The 16,935-nt window shown below is 47.7% G+C and overlaps 1 protein-coding gene across 6 annotated transcripts in view; it reads right to left on the reverse strand.

Annotated features, from left to right (window-relative positions):
- Positions 1-16,935, reverse strand: part of Mbnl2 (muscleblind like splicing regulator 2) — a 153,505-nt gene that overhangs the window by 107,320 nt on the left and 29,250 nt on the right. The window contains exon 1 of one of the 6 annotated variants that reach the window (XM_038309831.1): positions 5,180-5,312. The exons of the other annotated variants lie outside the window; for them this stretch is intronic. The gene's annotated coding sequence lies outside the window, so the exon portion shown is untranslated. Of the gene's footprint in view, positions 1-5,179; positions 5,313-16,935 lie in introns of those variants that run through there. 6 annotated transcript variants of the gene reach the window in all.

The raw sequence follows: 16,935 nt of genomic DNA on the forward strand, positions 1-16,935 counted from the left end.
AAGCAAGAGCTAAAGAAACGTTTCTGCTTTCAAGAAGAGGTGGGCTTCTGTAATAAAGGACCTCAGACTGTGTTCTAGACACATTTCGTCCATGCTCAGGAAACATTGTATAAAGCCCTCAAGCCCTAGGTAGGCTACAAAATAACAAAGATGGGGTACACACCGTCCTCAAAGGCAGCAGAGTTCCCGCAGGCTTCATAGGTAGGACGGAAATAGGCAAACCTAGGTGCTTCTACATAGACGGCAAAAATAGAGACCTGGTGATCTTTATTCATGGAAGCAACACAGGATGCTCTCGGTTCAGAGAAAGGATTCCCGCTTAAGAGTTATGGTAAAGTAACCAGAACTTGGGTTTCCAAATGATCATGACAAAGTAGCCTCTAAAAATATTTATTTCCACTGACCAATGGAACAGAACGTATTTATGGAGTATAACCAATGTTTTGCAACAAGTACAAATTATTAAACAAGTTATCTACCATATGTGTAATTTGAATTACTTTCTTGCTTTTGGGGTGAGAATACATCTACTGCCAGCCATTTTAAAGAACTTGGTGCCTTGTTTTTAACCTATCAAACTGAATTTTTAAATCTTTTGATCAACTTTTCTCAATGACCCATTCTATAGTCCCTGGTTAATACAACCCTACTTTTGGTTCCTAGGGGTTGTTTTTTTTTTGCAGGAGAGGGGTTAAGACTCCATATATAATTTTTTAAAGATCTGTACATAAATATTAAATATAAACTTGTTTAAGAACAGTGTTGGTGTGCACCTAACAGGTATGCACTGCTGTTGTAAGTCTGTTAATCAATCTGCACATGCATCCGCCTACCCAGCATGCTCTCTTTCCCTAGCCTAGAGATTATGTCATCAGTCACTAGAGGCACCACCTCCTTACACTGTCACAAGCAGACACAAGCAAGAAGCTGCAGGACCCTGGAAGACACGACAGACTGAGCTAGGTTTGGCATCATAACTGAGGAGCCGTTGACACAACAGGGTGGAGGAGACCAAGGGACCAGGCTGGCCTAAGTCCACACGCAGACCTAACACAACACTGGATCTGCGAGGCTGCACGTTGCTGGAAGAGCAGATACGCATTGGGCTGTGCTGTCCAACATGGGAGCCACCTCCCTGTGGCTACATGACTATTGAGATATTTCATCCTTCCCAAACTGACCCTCGATTCAGCTACTGGAAAATGCTCAAGTATGACTGGGCCACGTTGAGTATACGAGCCCCCTTTCTCAATCTGTAAACTTTACGAAATCTGAATATACATTGCACGTGTCCAGAGGAAGCTTGACCATGCAAAGCGAGGTGTGCTCTGGTGGACCCGTACACTGAGCTCAGAGACGGTAGGAAAAGGAGGACATGATTGGGGTGACATCTCGTTAGCGAACTGGGTGTTCACTGCATGGCGAATGGCTACTGTGACTCCACTGTGTCACCGGTGTCTCTGATCTTCTGTCCCTGGGAAGTCAACTTCTCTGAGAGCAACTTCCTTCGGTGTCCCCAGCAGTGATTTGGGGAGCAACCCACTATCCGGTAAATGCTAAATGACTGGACAGGTCAACGGGCCCCTTAGTCCTCAAGCCCTGTCATTTAATTTTAAGCAAATGTTGTTACCTCTTACCTTACACGAACAGTAAATACTGATAACACTATAAAAACCGACTCACCCCACTGTCCCCCACCGTAGCGAAAACTCTTATGGAATTTACTTTATGTATATACCACATTTGGGCTGTTATTTTGGAATCAGTAGAATTCAGCTAAGTACAAGGTCCGTAGAGAATGCGTTCTATAAATGTTTGTTGAATGAACTCCTTCTCCTCCTCCAATGAACATTTGCATTTTAATACAGACCAAATTCAAGGGCACAGGAAGAAGGTTCTGACAGGGTCACCCTGCTATGACCTATAGGGATATTCCAGCAGGTGTCTGATTTATTCTGCTGTTGTCAAGCAGACTGGGGCAGGTAGCTGCCCCAGTAATGAATAACCTAGCCTCAACCCCTGTTGTCCTCAGCCTGGTGACTTCCCAAGTGCAGGGAGTGCCTGAGCCAGCAGCACTGTACCCCTTGATGAAGATTCCTGGGGCCTCCAGAGATCCTACGCTGGAAGTTCAGGGCAGGCCAGCAATCTGCTTGACCAGGCCTCTGGAGTGGCCAGTGTTGCAAGCCTGAGAGCCACCCTGACCAGTATCCCTTGCTGCCTTATTCGGGAGGGTGAAGGAACAAAGATGGCTGCTTTGGGTCACCAGCAGGGTGGCTGTGTGTTCACAGATTCCCACAGAAGCAGCTCAGGAGGAGGAGGGCTCCCTGATGGCTATGTGTCTGACCGGTCAAAACAAAGCAAAGCTAGATGACCAGAGATACCCAGGAGACCAGTTCCAGGGGAGTGTTCTGGGAGAAGAAGGGTTCAGACCGACATGCTCAGCTCAGCGGCTTTGAAACTACTGGCCTTTGAGGGAGGGTGGGCTCCCTTTGTAAAGGACTTTCGTCTGGTGACCCTTGGTGGTGCGGTGGTCGGAGAGAAAGGACTATTTTGTGAGGCGCGTGCGCACTTCTTCTAAGTCCGATACCCAGGCTTGCTATCTTTAAAGGTAAGACTAGCTCAAAGTTCAAAGCCAAACAGCTTTCTATAGTACTTCTTGAAATTCGGAAGGCCTTTCCATTCAACTCTACACACCAATGTCAACTATTTTTAGGGCCCTTTCCTCACATGGCACTTCCATTTTTCAGAGTTTATTTCAAGCTATTCTGTGTGTTAGCATCTCAGAGAGCTGTGACTCTGGACCTTATAAAAGAATTTGCTGCTGAGGTTCTTTGACAATTGCTGAATTATGCAGCCGGTAAGTTCGGGATGCCTGGCCCTTTGCTGTGGGAGAGGAGGAGGAGGCTGGCTTCCCCGGGGTTCCACACCCTCTCCGACAAGCCCAGGCTGAGGACCCCCCGGGTGTCCCTGCGCAGCCATCACTTTGTGGGTAATTTGCACATTTCTGAAGGGAAAAACATCAATCATGTCCAATCTTGAGGCTGCGACTGATCAAAATTTAAGACTGCCCGAAGGGAAACTGCTGTGTGCTAAGACACAGCCTTCCCGCTCTCTCCTGGTCACCTGGGCTGCCTGAGCTGGCTGCCAGGCGAGGCCTCCTGCTGCAGTGATTAAAGGAGCCTGCAAAACAAACCGGTTCTGAGTCAGACAGCAGAGGACTCATTAGCCAAGGAGTCACTCACGGACTAGGATGCCTTTAATTTTATTTTGCATACATCTAATTACAATGAGGAGCTCTTGTCTCTTTGACGTCCTAGTTCTCATTTTACACTTTGGGTTTCCCATTCTTAACACTTAAATTCTTAAAATACGTACTTTGTTTTTGAGCCTAGAGCTCATACTGACCTTCCTGCCTCAGGCTCCTCCAGGCGGCTGTGGGTTACAGGTGATATCACTCTGGGCTTTTCACGGGTTGTGGTGGAGGCGGTAAGCAGGAGTGGTCTTAAGACACACTTACTCTTTAGCCTGGGCTAGCCTGGTACACACTAAATAGCCCAAACTGGCCCTGAACTCTGGCAATTCCCCTGCCTCAGTTTGCTAGGACTGGAATTACAGGCTACGCCATGAAACATGACTTAAATACATAAATAAAATAATTTTTCCTTCCTGGGCGTAGCTTGTTATCTGAGCATCCCTGCCCCCACCTCCGGACTGTTTAAAACAGCTCAGGGTGAGCCCCCTCCACTGATTGACCAATGACTGAATCAGCCACACCCCCAGCCTCTCTGGTGCAGATACAGTGACTGGAAACCAGTCTGAAGGGGCTGCCAGCTGAAGCACCAGGGTTGAGGAGTGGGGTGTGATAGCGTCCGGTCATAATTGCCTTGAGGAAGAGATGTCAAACCAGCTCAGCGGACCAAGAGGCAGGCTGTAGTGACAGAGATGGGCCAAGGAACGAAACAAAGAACCCAAAGGACAGTTAATGGTTATCACCAAAAAGATTTGTTCTCCCAAACACCTTCAAATTGTATTATTAAAAATTTTCTATAAAATGTTGCCCTGAAAGTTAAGGGGTGAAAACAGACTTTGCGAGCCCGGCTTCTCGTCTTCCCTCCCAGGTAACTGTACGACAGACCAATCCCTGTGAGCTGGCTGATCGAGGGGATGATAACATATAATCCATAAACGTCTACGGTAATACAACATAATTAGTAGTATAATGCAAGGAATCTCTCTATGGTAGCTGGTCTATTTCATCTAGATTCTTCAGAGATAACTGCATTAAGTGTCCGTTTTAAATTTCTAAGCTGTCTCAGTATCACCCATGTCTTTAAGAACGAGGCAGCTTGATAAACTGAGGCAAAGCTGTGCTTTAACTTGTTAGGAATGCCGCCAGAGAGTACTGGGAGTTTGCAGAACCGTGTTATTGGGCGTGATTGTGTCCGTAAATAGATGCTGCATACACAGACACACAATGAAAGGTGGAGAGGGCTGTGTCACTACCAGCCTCGGAAGTCGATTGTGTGTGTGTGTGTGCATGTGTGTGTCACTACCAGCCTCAGAAGTCGATTGTGTGTGTGTGTGTGTGTGTGTGTGTGTGTGTCGCTACCAGCCTCGGGAAGTCGATTGTGTGTGTGTGTGTGTGTGCATGTGTGTGTCACTACCAGCCTCGGAAGTTGATTGTGTGTGTGTGCATGTGTGTGTCACTACCAGCCTCGGAAGTCAATTGTATGTATGTGCGTGTGTGTGTGTGTGTGTGTGTGTGTGTGTGTGTGTCGCTACCAGCCTCGGAAGTCGATTGTGTGTGTGTGTGTATGTGTGTATGTGTGCATGTGTGTGTCACTACCAGCCTCGGAAGTTGATTGTGTGTGTGTGTGTGTGTGTGTGTGTATGTGTGCATATGTGTGTCACTACCAGCCTTGGAAGTGGATTTTGTGTGTGTGTGTGTGTGTGTGTGTATGTGTGCATGTGTGTGTCACTACCAGCCTCGGAAGTCGAGTGTGTGTGTGTGTGTGTGTGCATGTGTGTGTCACTACCAGCCTCGGAAGTCGATTGTGTTTGTGTGTGTGTGTGTGTGCATGTGTGTGTCACTACCAGCCTCGGAAGTCAATTGTGTGTGTGTGTGTGTGCGTGCGTGTCTGAAGAACAATGATATATATGTGTGTGTGTGGACATTTACCTGAAGGACTCTATGATGGGGATATGACCCCTGGAGTCCCTTCTCTAATGTGAGCTCCAGAAACCTTTGACAAATCTTCCTCGAGCCGGCTCCCAGCCCTCGTCCTGAGTGGGGATGGAGTTCTGACTGTCAGTGGTTCCATTTCGCATGCTACTCAGTTCTTTGGAACATGCTTCCTGATATATTGCTGAAGGAAATGAGTCAGAGACCCCCAAGGTCACAAATAGGTCAGCATCATCCGTGACAAAGGAAATATAGGAAAAGATTCTCAGCTACTTTTTTCTTCCCATGTGTGCCGTGTCTTAAAGTATAAGTGAAAAAGTCATAAAATCCAGGGTTCGTTTTAATATGTGAACATTTCCAATCCACTCTCATGGCCAATTTCAGGAATGTACACAGACAGATATCCCATCTTTAATTAGAAAAGAGAAAAATTCTAAATATACTCCTAAACCCACAGCCAGATAGAATACATTCAGCACATAGCTGTATTAAAACTGTGGTTGTTTTCCCATTGTGTTTTCTGTCCAAGGGTAATTCAGTTAGGAGACGCCGGTATTGGAAGAAAAGCAACTGTATTAGATAACATTCAAGTGTGACATGGGATTTGTCTCCTGGGTGTCCAGGAACCCATGGCAGAATCCAGACAGGGTCATGGTGGAACCCCAAATTCCTCTGTTTGAATGCCCCCTCCTTCCCTGGCACAGTCTGCCATTGAGAATTCTTCCCAGCTGACTTTTGACCTTCTCTCTCTCTCTATCCCCTCCCTTTCCTCCCTCCCTCCCTCCTTCCCTCCCTCCCTCCCTCCCTCTTGACACCAGTCTAATGGCCACTTCATCTGACTGCTGTCATGGTTTGTGTATGCCATATCCCTTACACACTCCTGTTCTGAATTTTTCTCCTAATCTGGTGGTGCTCTTTTGAGAGACTGTGGAACCTCTTGATTGGCTGCTGTGACATGAACAGACCGCCACATGCTCTTGGCATCCTTAAATGAGATTTATCACACCTTCACCACCAAGATGCATTGAAATGCTTCTGAAACCATTTGACAAAATAATCACCTTCTTCCTTAAGCTGCTGGTGTCTGGTATTGTAGGTACAGTGGAGAAAAGGGAATAAACACATTTACGGATCCTAGGACTCCCCTTTGACCTACTTTTAATATGAGCAAACAAAAGGGATCCCTCACACGGCCAATGGGCATACATTTAAAACAGTCAATGTATTGCCACGCCTGTTGGCAATTGCGCTATCAAGGGCACATATGTACTAAGGATGGTAGGGAGCTGATGTCTGCACGGAGACGGCTTGTATGTGATGGACACAGAAACGGGTTAGCTCCAGCATGACCCGTGCCATGGCTTTCCAAAGATGCCCTGATGTTAGATGGGACCTTGGGCAGTTCTGATCCTGGAACCCCAGGGTTGCTCACAGTAGTAGAAGGAGGAATTTGGAGAGTACATGGTGTGTGTGTGTGTGCGCGCGCGCGCGCACACACAGCACTTGTCCGAATAAAGCTCCCAAGTAGTTAGGGAACACACTTCTGTTTATCCAGTGGCGGGTTGTTGTAGTCTATGACAATTCAATTACACCAAGACAGCCCAGAATTAAATCTTGGTGTAAACAGATGAAGCAGAGCTGCGAGCTAGGAAGAGACTTCTTACAGTATGTGACTGGCAGAACATTTAGAAGCCAGGAAAGTCTATGGCAGTTCTTCACAGAGTCATGTCCATCACAAGACATCAAAATCTGTTTGCTCGTGTCCACTAAGTTCCAGAGATACGCCCTAAGTTTCTACAGTGCACTTTGGGTGGGGGCGGTCCTCATCCAGAACAGTGTCATGGGGTCTTGCGATGCCCAAGTATGCTTGAACTGGCATGGTGCACTGGAGGAGTGAGCACAGAGGACCTCAAATGGTACCAGAAAAAGAAAGCAAGACTTAGTTTGGGGGAAACTCCATAGAAACGCAAATCTCCAAGCATTTCCCTGGAAGAGTTTGCAAGGGGTAGGGATCTGGGCAAAGGCTAGAGCAACACCTTAAGAGGAAAGGAAAAAACCCAGGTAAAACTCCATGGTAATTACAGATGGCAAAGAAAGGCCACAAAGAAAGGCTGTTAGAAACTCATTAGCAAGCAGCAACCTTCGGGATGTAATAGAAAAGAAAGAGATGAGGCAAAGAGAACTTCAAAGTGTGTGCTCTGTGTGGGGAGAAGGACCCGATGCTGTGCCCCAGGATCAAAGTGTGTGCTCTGTGTGGGGAGAAGGACCCGATGCTGTGCCCCAGGAGAAAGCGTCAATCAGGAAGTCATGGCCATTCAGAAATGGGATATAGAAGTCATGGTCACAGACGTGAACATGAGATGGAATCCAAGTTCCTCAGGCCCTGAGATGGCTAAGACATGCACACTCACCGAGTGAGAGCAAGGGCAAGGCAGACTTGTGTCTCTAGGAGACTAAAGGGCCACTTAAACAGGATAAGACACAGTCTGCTTTGCTTCTTAGAGGTGACGGAGGTCAGAAGCACCAGGCAAAGGACAGAAAGGGAAAAAACATGAATCATCCAGCATGAAGGGAGAAGGAGGCAGAACGCTAAGGACAGGCTGGATGTCTACGCTGCAAGGACATCAGGGGATGTGTGTGGACAGCTGTTAACAGCAAGGTGCTTCTGATTCTCTGGGTGGCAGAGGCATAGACACAACCCTGGGGTACTTGGTAGCACAGGGGCACAGGGACCCAGCTGAAGGAATGCCCCACGCTTTCTGCACTGTCAGATGGGATTTGGGCAGCCTAGAGAAACAGAAGGATGAAGAGAACACACAGAGGAGGATGGCCTCCTCAACTCACCTTCCCAGGCTCTTTCGGTGGAAGAAAGGAAACAGGAAGGAGCTTGGGAAGATGGTGGGTGGGGTGAGAGCTGGTGAGCTACAGCCGACCTGAAGAGGGAGGAGCAAAGAAGAAGTCACTGGCTCCTGAGATGACAGGATAAGCTGCTCAATCCTCCCTCATGGGTGGAAAGAGAGTGGCTCGGAGCCACACAGCTGCAAAATCAACACTGTCTCACAGCCCTGCCATTTCAGCTAGGTAAACTGTCCACCTGCCATACAGGCGGGGTGGGGGCAGAGGGGGACTGGGTCCTCAGATGCTGCCCAACGTGAGAATACGGGCTTCCGGCGGTAATGTAACGTGAGAGGAAAGCAGAGGCAGAGAAAGCAGCTGAGTCAGAAAATGGAGCTTCCGCGGAAAGGCAGGACCTGCTCCTGGATGGAGGACTGTGCTCTTGTCACCTCTTTACCAATTCCTGGCTGGCTTAGAACCACAGCCTAAGAAGGAAGGCGCGCAGTTCTAAGGCTAAGAGCTTTACTATGTACAGTGTACAGTAAGAAAAAAAAGTCCAGAGGTCTAGGGAGATTAGTGTGCAGGGTGCAGCAGCTGAGATAAGCGGCAAGGCTGTTCTCCCCGGAGTAGAAACTGTGCGTAGCATAACAGGAACCCACAAACATCTCCATGCGTGCATACGTGTGGCTGTGGACATGCTGAGCCACAGCTGTGAGTGACGTCAGAACTGGGTGTGGCTGATATGGTTCGACACACCGCTATCACACACGTTCAGAAAACAGAAGGGTCGGTTGGCTTCCCTTCTACGCACTAAGGTGCAGTAAGAGATACAGGCAAGTGTCACCAAGAGAAAGGCAAGAGCCGGACCGCGATGGAGGAAGTGCAGCGTGCAGCCGACTCAGAGGTTACCCGGGTAACAGCTCTCACCCTGGGGTTAGCATATTTAATGGTGAGATAAGACCAGGTAGAGCGTTTAAAACAAATATTTACCCAGCATCATTTGAGATAAGATTTTTTCAGGTGGAAGGTAATAAGGATGAGATCTATCACAGAGTAGTTCATGCCTGGTGGCCTGTGCTAACTGCAAGAGAAAGAGGCATGTGGAAGCCAGAAGGGCTGGAACACAAGCAGAATCCACCAGGCCTCTGCGTAAGCACATCTCTGTCCAGTTTCATGGAGTTAAACTCCCTGTCAACTTCTATGGCTTTTGACAGTGTCTCCCAGACATCTATTCTCTCTGCTCCTCTCTCTCTGGTCCTTCTCTCCCTGTCAACTTCTATGGCTTTCGACAGTGTCTCCCAGACATCTATTCTCTCCGCTCCTCTCTCTCTGGTCCTCCTCTTCCTCTCCCGGGTACCTCTGCATATGATACACAGACGGGCAATGTGGACGCCATCTTCCTAGAAGACTTGGTATCTGGCCGCTCTCCATCACCCAAACACCTTTACTTCTCTCCTGGGTTTCTTGGTGCTATAATCTCCCAAGGCATCTCCCCACTCCACTTCCCAACCCACCTTGCCATCCCCTCAAACAAACCAGCACAAAGGAATCTAGTCAGAAATGGAGGCAGATCGGCTCACCTCTCTGTGCGTGTCCCTGGATGTCACAGTCAAGACCCTTACAATGGTCTGCAAGGACCATCATGGTTGGTCCCACGGCTTCTCTGAACACCATCTACAATGACCTTTGTGACTGGTCCTACAGTTTCTCTGATAATCTCTCTCCCTGCTTTCTTCCTTCCAGCCATTCTGGCCTTCGTCTCGGTCCTCAGGTAACCAGACACATCCTGCCCCCAAGCTCCAGCCCCGTGGGTCTTTCTGCTGGGAATACTCTTGCAGACAGCCATGCCTTGGTCACCCTACAGGGAAGGCTTTTCTGATGTAATATTGCATCAGGCTGCCATGCTCACGCTGGCTCACCTGTCGGTGCTCAGTGTGCACAGCTATTTCACAGCTGGAGGGGAGCGGCTATGGGCAGGGGACAGGGTCTGTGTGCATCCCGACATCTAGCGACACATCACATCTGACTCTGGGACACAGGGAACACCGGACACATCCTTGCTGAATGGGGACTGAGCAGATGAATGGGTGAACACACAGCTGGACAGACTCCAGAGCTCACAGTCTGCGCCCGACGGCGCGCTTTGCTCCATCTTTATGATAGGACGTGAAATAGTCCTTGGCCGCTGTTGTTCTTGCTATTATTTCTGCTCCCCAGGAATCCAGTTTCTGAGCTTTAAGAGGAAGGGGGCTTGGCAGTTCCTAAAGCCACCTCTGTCCTTCAAGTTCTGTGGCTGTTCAGTGACTGGCAAGGCTGATTTAAGGAGAAATGTATTTTTAGGGACTCTTGTGAAAAATCTTATCAACTCGGCTGTGTTTGGCCTAGATTTGTGAGCGGGCCCTTTGAGCCATGGGATCTAATGGGAGCATATGTCATGGGAAGGGGGATGTTTGCAGAGCGCAGACGGGGAGAAGGTGGCACCGTAAAGGGGGTGGAGGTAGCTGATGCTGTTCCTCTTACACTCCGCGGCTAAGGAGGGGTAGGAAGGAGGAAGGCTAAGAGGACTGGGCAGTCTGTCCCTCAATGGCACGAGGGACGTGGGTCAGGGAACCGGCACCTCGCTGGTGGACTTATCCCTCCTCCTGTTTCCTCCCTCCCACCGACACAGGATACAGGCCATTTCTGCTTGCTAGTCCATGAACGGCGGCCATTCAGTCTTCCATGTGCAATGGAGGGAGCTGTTGAGGGTGCGGATCTGGGGAGGACTTCGGAAGGTCAAGGGCAGTGGTACTGGTGCTTTGGGCTGTCTGGGGAATGGCTGTTGAGTCTGAGAAGCCACAGAAAGTCCACAGGCCCACTCGCTTCTTTGGCTTGGCTTTTTCTAGCAAGAGCAGAGTAACACACACCCCTGGGGATCAGCAGGTCTCTGGGGAAGGCCTCAGAGTGGCTTCCTCCAAAGTGGGCCAGAAGTGTGCTTTCTAAGGTGGACACATTATGCTGAGAGCCTTCCAGCCCTTGGTCTCTCTCCACATCGGGCCAACCCCGGTACTCATTCCGGACACAGAGGTTCTGGTACAGAACCAGATAAGGGGAAGGAAAGTTCCACTGGTTTCTGAGACCTTGGAAAGACAACTTCTATCTTATTTGAACCCTGTGGGTCACCACATGGACAGACCTGAGCCCAGAGATGATGAAACTTCATTGATGTGGGCAGAGCAAGTATTTCCCACGCCTTACCATCTGACTTAAGGGCAGAAGCCAGGAGTTCAGGGGCAACAGGAAGACACTGATTGACAATTGCTTTAAAAAGACCTAGTCACTCAACTCTAGAAGAAGGGACATGAAAAGTCAATTTCCAGCCATACTCCAGTTAATTGCCATTGACATGGAGTGACTCAAGCTGTAAGAATGAAGTGGGCTACAGAGATGGTTTGAGCCAACAGTTGGTCTTATCTTCAAGGAAAATAAGTAGATAAATACTGAAACCAACAACCAGCATTTACTGTATTTCGAGCCCAAGCTCTGAGGAATAAAATGACCCAGGGAATTATGTAAAGCGCAGGCACACATGGGCACTGCAAGATGACATCAGAGTCCACCGCAGTGGCCTCCTCTCTCCCTCCTTGGGTACAGCTCTCCTCAGAGCCCAGCCACCACGCAACTCGGCTTTCCTGCTGCCACCACTTGTCATTATTTCTAAGCAACTTCACCCAGTGCTGTGTCACCATGGCAACCATGGGCCAACAGTTTTCAGAGTTCCACTGAGCAGCAGGGAGCGAGGAAGAGACTATAGGCTGCTCTGGCCCTGGTCAGGAGTCACGTCTAGGGTACCAAACAGGCTTCTTCCCATTTTATGGAAGGGGAAACCGAGGAAACAGGTCAAGCCATAGGTTCAAGCCCCACATTAGGTGCCACATGAGAACACTCTACAATGAAACTATGCCCATGAGTACACCCTATGATGAAGCTGTGCCCATGAGTATACCCTACAATGAAGCTGTGCCCATGAGTACACCCTACAATGAAGCTGTGCCCATGAGTACACCCTACGATGAAGCTGTGCCCATTATTCACATTTATTTCCACTGTGACAAACACCTAGGTCTAAGCCCTAGGACAATGCCTGTGAACCAAGAACCCTGTAAACTCCAGTATCCTCAGCACAGCTCTTTGTCTAACACACAATTAGGACCCAATTGTAAACACTTTTGCTTTCCCAGGCCTACCGGCTCGTGGACTCCACTTGGTTATTCCCTCTACCCATGGCACTGTGTTTCTTTTCAAAAGCATCTCCATTTCCCTTTAAGTTTTTTTTTTTTCAAGAGACACACTGCTGAGCTGGAAAATTAATAACCCGGCATAACCTGTGATACCACCCTCAAGACAAACTCTCAAGTTACTTGTTCATTATTTTCTGAAATGATTTTATCATCCGTGTTCCCATGTGCATACTTCAATTGCTCTTCTAAGCCTGCTTGCTCCTCAAACTGGTCTGACCTCTTTCTCAAGAGAACCAATGGCTTAGAATGAAACCAAACCTGACAGAGGGAGAGAGAGAAGGAGAAAGATGAGGGAAGGAGGGCAGGAGGGAGGAAGGGGAGAGACAGAAGAGAGAGAGAGAGGGGGGGGAAGGGAAGGGAAGGGAGGGCGAGAAAAAATAGGGAAAGGGAAAGAGAGACACACACAGAGGGGGGAGGGAGGAGGGAGGGAGGGAGAATAAAGGAGAAGAAAGATCCGAACACCACTTTTCTGTGGTATGCAGATTATTCCATAGCTACTTGTTTAAGTACTCTGGGTATGTATCTGCCCTATTCCAAAAGCAAGATGGTTTCAAGTCTACCTCTTTTGGTCATTAGAACATGTGCAAAAGGTTACCATGCTTTGACCCTTGGTTTTCAGAGTGTGACCCAGCAGTCTATCTTTAATTAGCGATGCCACGTGAAGTGACTGCCAGGATTACCACGGAACTCCCCGCACATGTGAACACAGGTGTCATGTCGCTTACTGAAATGTGTCTTCTTGGCGTCGATTGGGATAACTCATACTTCAAAAAAAGGAAGCCTCTGATGGGAAAGACACTGCCTCATTAAACTCACAGTGCTGAGAGTCCAGAGGTCCAGCCATGACCCCGGACAAAACGTGCGCCTCGGGACTTCACTAGCTGTCTCTGCTCTCTGAGACTTGCCCATTACACCGGTCTGTGAAAGGGTCTCGAAGGCTGTAGCGTCTGGAGTCCCGGTAGGAAGGCTGCAACATGGTCACGCACGGGCTCTGCAGCAGCTGGCCGGGATGGGAGTCTCTGCCCGTTTCCACTTTTCCAGTAAGAATGACTCACCGGTTGCAAATGCGCCGTCAGGCTACCAGCTCATCTTTCTGCCACTAGCTATAACTAGTACCTGGTCGCTCCCGGCCAGCAAGCATTCCAAACTTTTGCCAATTATGGTTCCAGCGTTTTTTTTAATCAATCAGATAGAAATATCTCTGACCCCAAGATGGCCCACTGTAAGAGTACACTGTTCTCTGTTATATGGCTTAATTTCCCCCGACTGTCCTTCCACAGCGTCAGTCTGTGTGGAGGGTGGATGTTCTTTTCCTCCACCCCAAACACAGCTCATTAGGTCGAAGGCAGGTTCCAGAGAGAAAAGGCAGCCGGCATTTCTTTCTCCAGAGTGCAGACAGTCATGGCGCTCCTTAGCTACTCGGCATACACACGGCTCCCCTCTGGGACCAGCCTCGCTGCCTGTTTGTCAGAAAACGGACAGAGGAGCCGGGAGTTCAAAGTGTTATCTTCCGCACATCACAAACTAGCTGGGAGATCTGAGGCAGGTCACAGTTGCCTTGTCAGCCTCAGTTTACCCACGCACGAGTGACGCGTGTGGACAAAGCAGCGGTTGTGAGGTCCGGACATAAACAGCGACAGAGCCGCAAGTAAACATTGCCGCTGTTGGGAGCGTCATGCAGGTGTACATCAAGTGGTCGGGAGCCAAAGAGGAAGTCAAATGCTTGGGATGGTGAATAATCCGAAACGCACCTTCGGTATTAGCACCCACAGTGAAGGAGCAGAGAGTCTTTGTCAATATAAAACGCTCCTGAACCCTTGCAGCCCTGAAGGGGGCAGCGCCTCTGCTCCGCCGGTGCAGCAAGAGGAGACACCTGAGAAATACTGATCAGCAAGCTATCTATCTGCCTCGGACATGCTAGCAACTGTGCTCTTGCCTCACAGAGAGGGCGGATCTCCAGGGAGATGCCTGTGACCCGTGGGGATTTGCTCTGTTAACCTTGAAGCAGAAGCCCGGGTTCATTATGGCTAATAATTCCGTCTGACTCTCTAACCTATCTCAGAGGAGGTGGTAACGCTGCTTCGGGGCTGAGGCCCTGCAACAGGCATGAGAACAATCTGACGTCAGAGCCACCACCAAGGCTGGGAAACCCATGCACTAATTTATTTAATGAAAAATAAGGAAATCAGCTGTGTGTACAACTGCAAACCGACGTGCCATGGCATTCGGTCGTAATTGCTCATCTCAGTAAGAGGCATGATTGCTTCCAAAATACCCATCGGGCATCTATTTTTCTTTGGAACTTAGACTCTGAGCACAATATAGTAAATTAAAGGGAGATTGAGAATTGTAGAGTATCATTATAATCCTCCAATTTTATGATTCAAAAATAAAGGACGGGGCACGGGAAAGAAAAATGTCAAAAGGGAACTTCAAATCAAATGTTCAGATTTCGTAAGTTTTCTGGAAGCATTTCAAAGGTACAGCAAATAGCATTAATTCTGTTTCACTGAAACTTTTACAAGCAAAACCTTTTGGGCCTAACTTCAGAACGCTTTTAAGTGCCTTCCCTTCTGACGATACCACCAAATCTCTCATTCTGCATCTGAAACTTAAAGTAGTTCATGTTTCAAAGTTTCCACATACGTGGAAATTGTTCTGAAAGAAAAATCAAAATCATAATTATCATCATATCTGGAAATGGTTTGTTCTAGCTCGCCTCTCTATTGCTGTGATAAACACCACGACCTGATAAGCAATACAGGAAGGGAAGGGTTGATTTGATTTACATGTTATAGTCTGTCATCGAGGTGAACCAGGGTGGGTGCTCAAGGCAGGGGCCTGGGGACAGGAACTGAAAGCTATGAAGGAATGCTGTGTACTGGCTTACCCTTCCTGGCTTGGACAGCTTGCTTTCTTATACAGCCCAGGCCCAGCTGCCTAGAGATGGTGCTGCCCACAGTGGGCTGGGCCTCCCCATGCCAACCAGCAATCAAAAAATGTCTCAGAGACAAGCCCACAGGCTGATTTGCAGAAAACCAATTCTTTAATTGAGACTCCCACTTCCCAGGTATGTGGATATCTGTGTTAAGTTGATATAAACTAACCAGCATGTGGCTTAATTTTATGGAAGTTTTATCTAAATATCTGAATGTTTCTTAGCAGCATTTAACAGTTAAAATTGGGCATGTCTAGAAAAACATTAACTGATACATTAACCTACACATTTTCTAGAATGCAAGTTTCCAAAAAAAAATCTTGTGATTATTTCCATGTATTAATGCGTATGCTAATGCCATCTCTAAAGAGCTATTTTTGTGTCCCTCTTCTATAAGGTCAAAGGCTTTCCTTCAGTAAGAAACTTCACCAAACTGAAACTTGCTCAAATTCTCTCCATCTGTCTGCACAATGCCAGACTTTCTTCAAATGAGAAACTCTGGGGCCCAAGGAGCTGGACCCCCAGTCAGAAATAAACAGCATCTCTGAATGAAACCTGCTTTAATTATTCTGTCACAGGTGCCTCTAACCTGTTAGTGGTAATCGGAATATAATAAGAGCTTAATGAGTATGCTTGTTTCTGCTTTGCAGCATTTGTTGAACTATGAGAACTTTGGGACAAAAATTATGCAAGCAGAACTACGTGTATTAACAAGAATGAACCAAGGAATGGATGGATGGATGGATGAACGGATGGACGGAAAGACACATGAAAAAATGAATCAAAGCAAGAAAGGGCTATTTATCTTTTTTGTTTTTGTGGTGGTGGTTGTTGTTTGTTTGTTTGTTTTTTCAAGAGAGGGGTTCTCTGTAGTTTTGGAGCCTGTCCTGGGACTCACTCTGTAGCCTACCTAGGCTGGCCTTGGACTCAGAGATCTACCTGTCTCTGCTTCCCAAGTAATGGGTCTTAAATATGCTACCTGAAACTTTGTTTTTAACATCTAATCTAATAAATATATAGTGCTTAAGTAGATTTTAGTTAGCAAGATTAAAAAAAGATCTGCTGCTGGTTGCTATAAGTAAGTCATTAGTAGTCTCTCGGGGGACACTTGCAGCCACAGTGGGTTGTAAAATCCAAGCTGCTCACAAATTTCCAAAAGTCTAGATATAGAGCATTAATATATAATAGAAACATGCACTGATTTGTGACACAGTTATTGGACAAGGGGAAACATGTGATTATCTTCAAATGATGTGATGACAGCCCCAGAAAATCCAAGAGAGTGGAATTTAATCCTCACACAGAAAGGTGGGCTCGGTCAGATCATAAGAAAGGAGATGACTGGGTAAAGCTGACTGGTGCCAATCGTTCCGCCAGTCAACAGGCAGAATACGTAATAAAAATATTTCATTTATAGTAGCTTCATAAAACAGCTGGGAGTGATGCTAACTGAAAAACATACGGGCCAGGCACAGCCATGAGTGAAGCCGACTTCAGGGTGTGGATGGTATTTGAATAAAGTCGGCCCGGGTCAACTAGGCTCTTTCTCTCTCACCCCTTCTTTCTTTTCTGTTTGTTTTCTTGCAGCTGTGAGGATCAAGTCCAAGGCCACAGGATTTGCTGCTATTGCTCTTTTCACATCCCTGGCTAGAGACTGAACCCAGGGGCTCACACATACCAGGCAAGTTCTTTTCCACGGA

The sequence above is a fragment of the Arvicola amphibius genome, chromosome 13 (genome assembly GCF_903992535.2).
Source record: "Arvicola amphibius chromosome 13, mArvAmp1.2, whole genome shotgun sequence".
Classification (NCBI taxonomy): Eukaryota; Metazoa; Chordata; class Mammalia; order Rodentia; family Cricetidae; genus Arvicola; species Arvicola amphibius.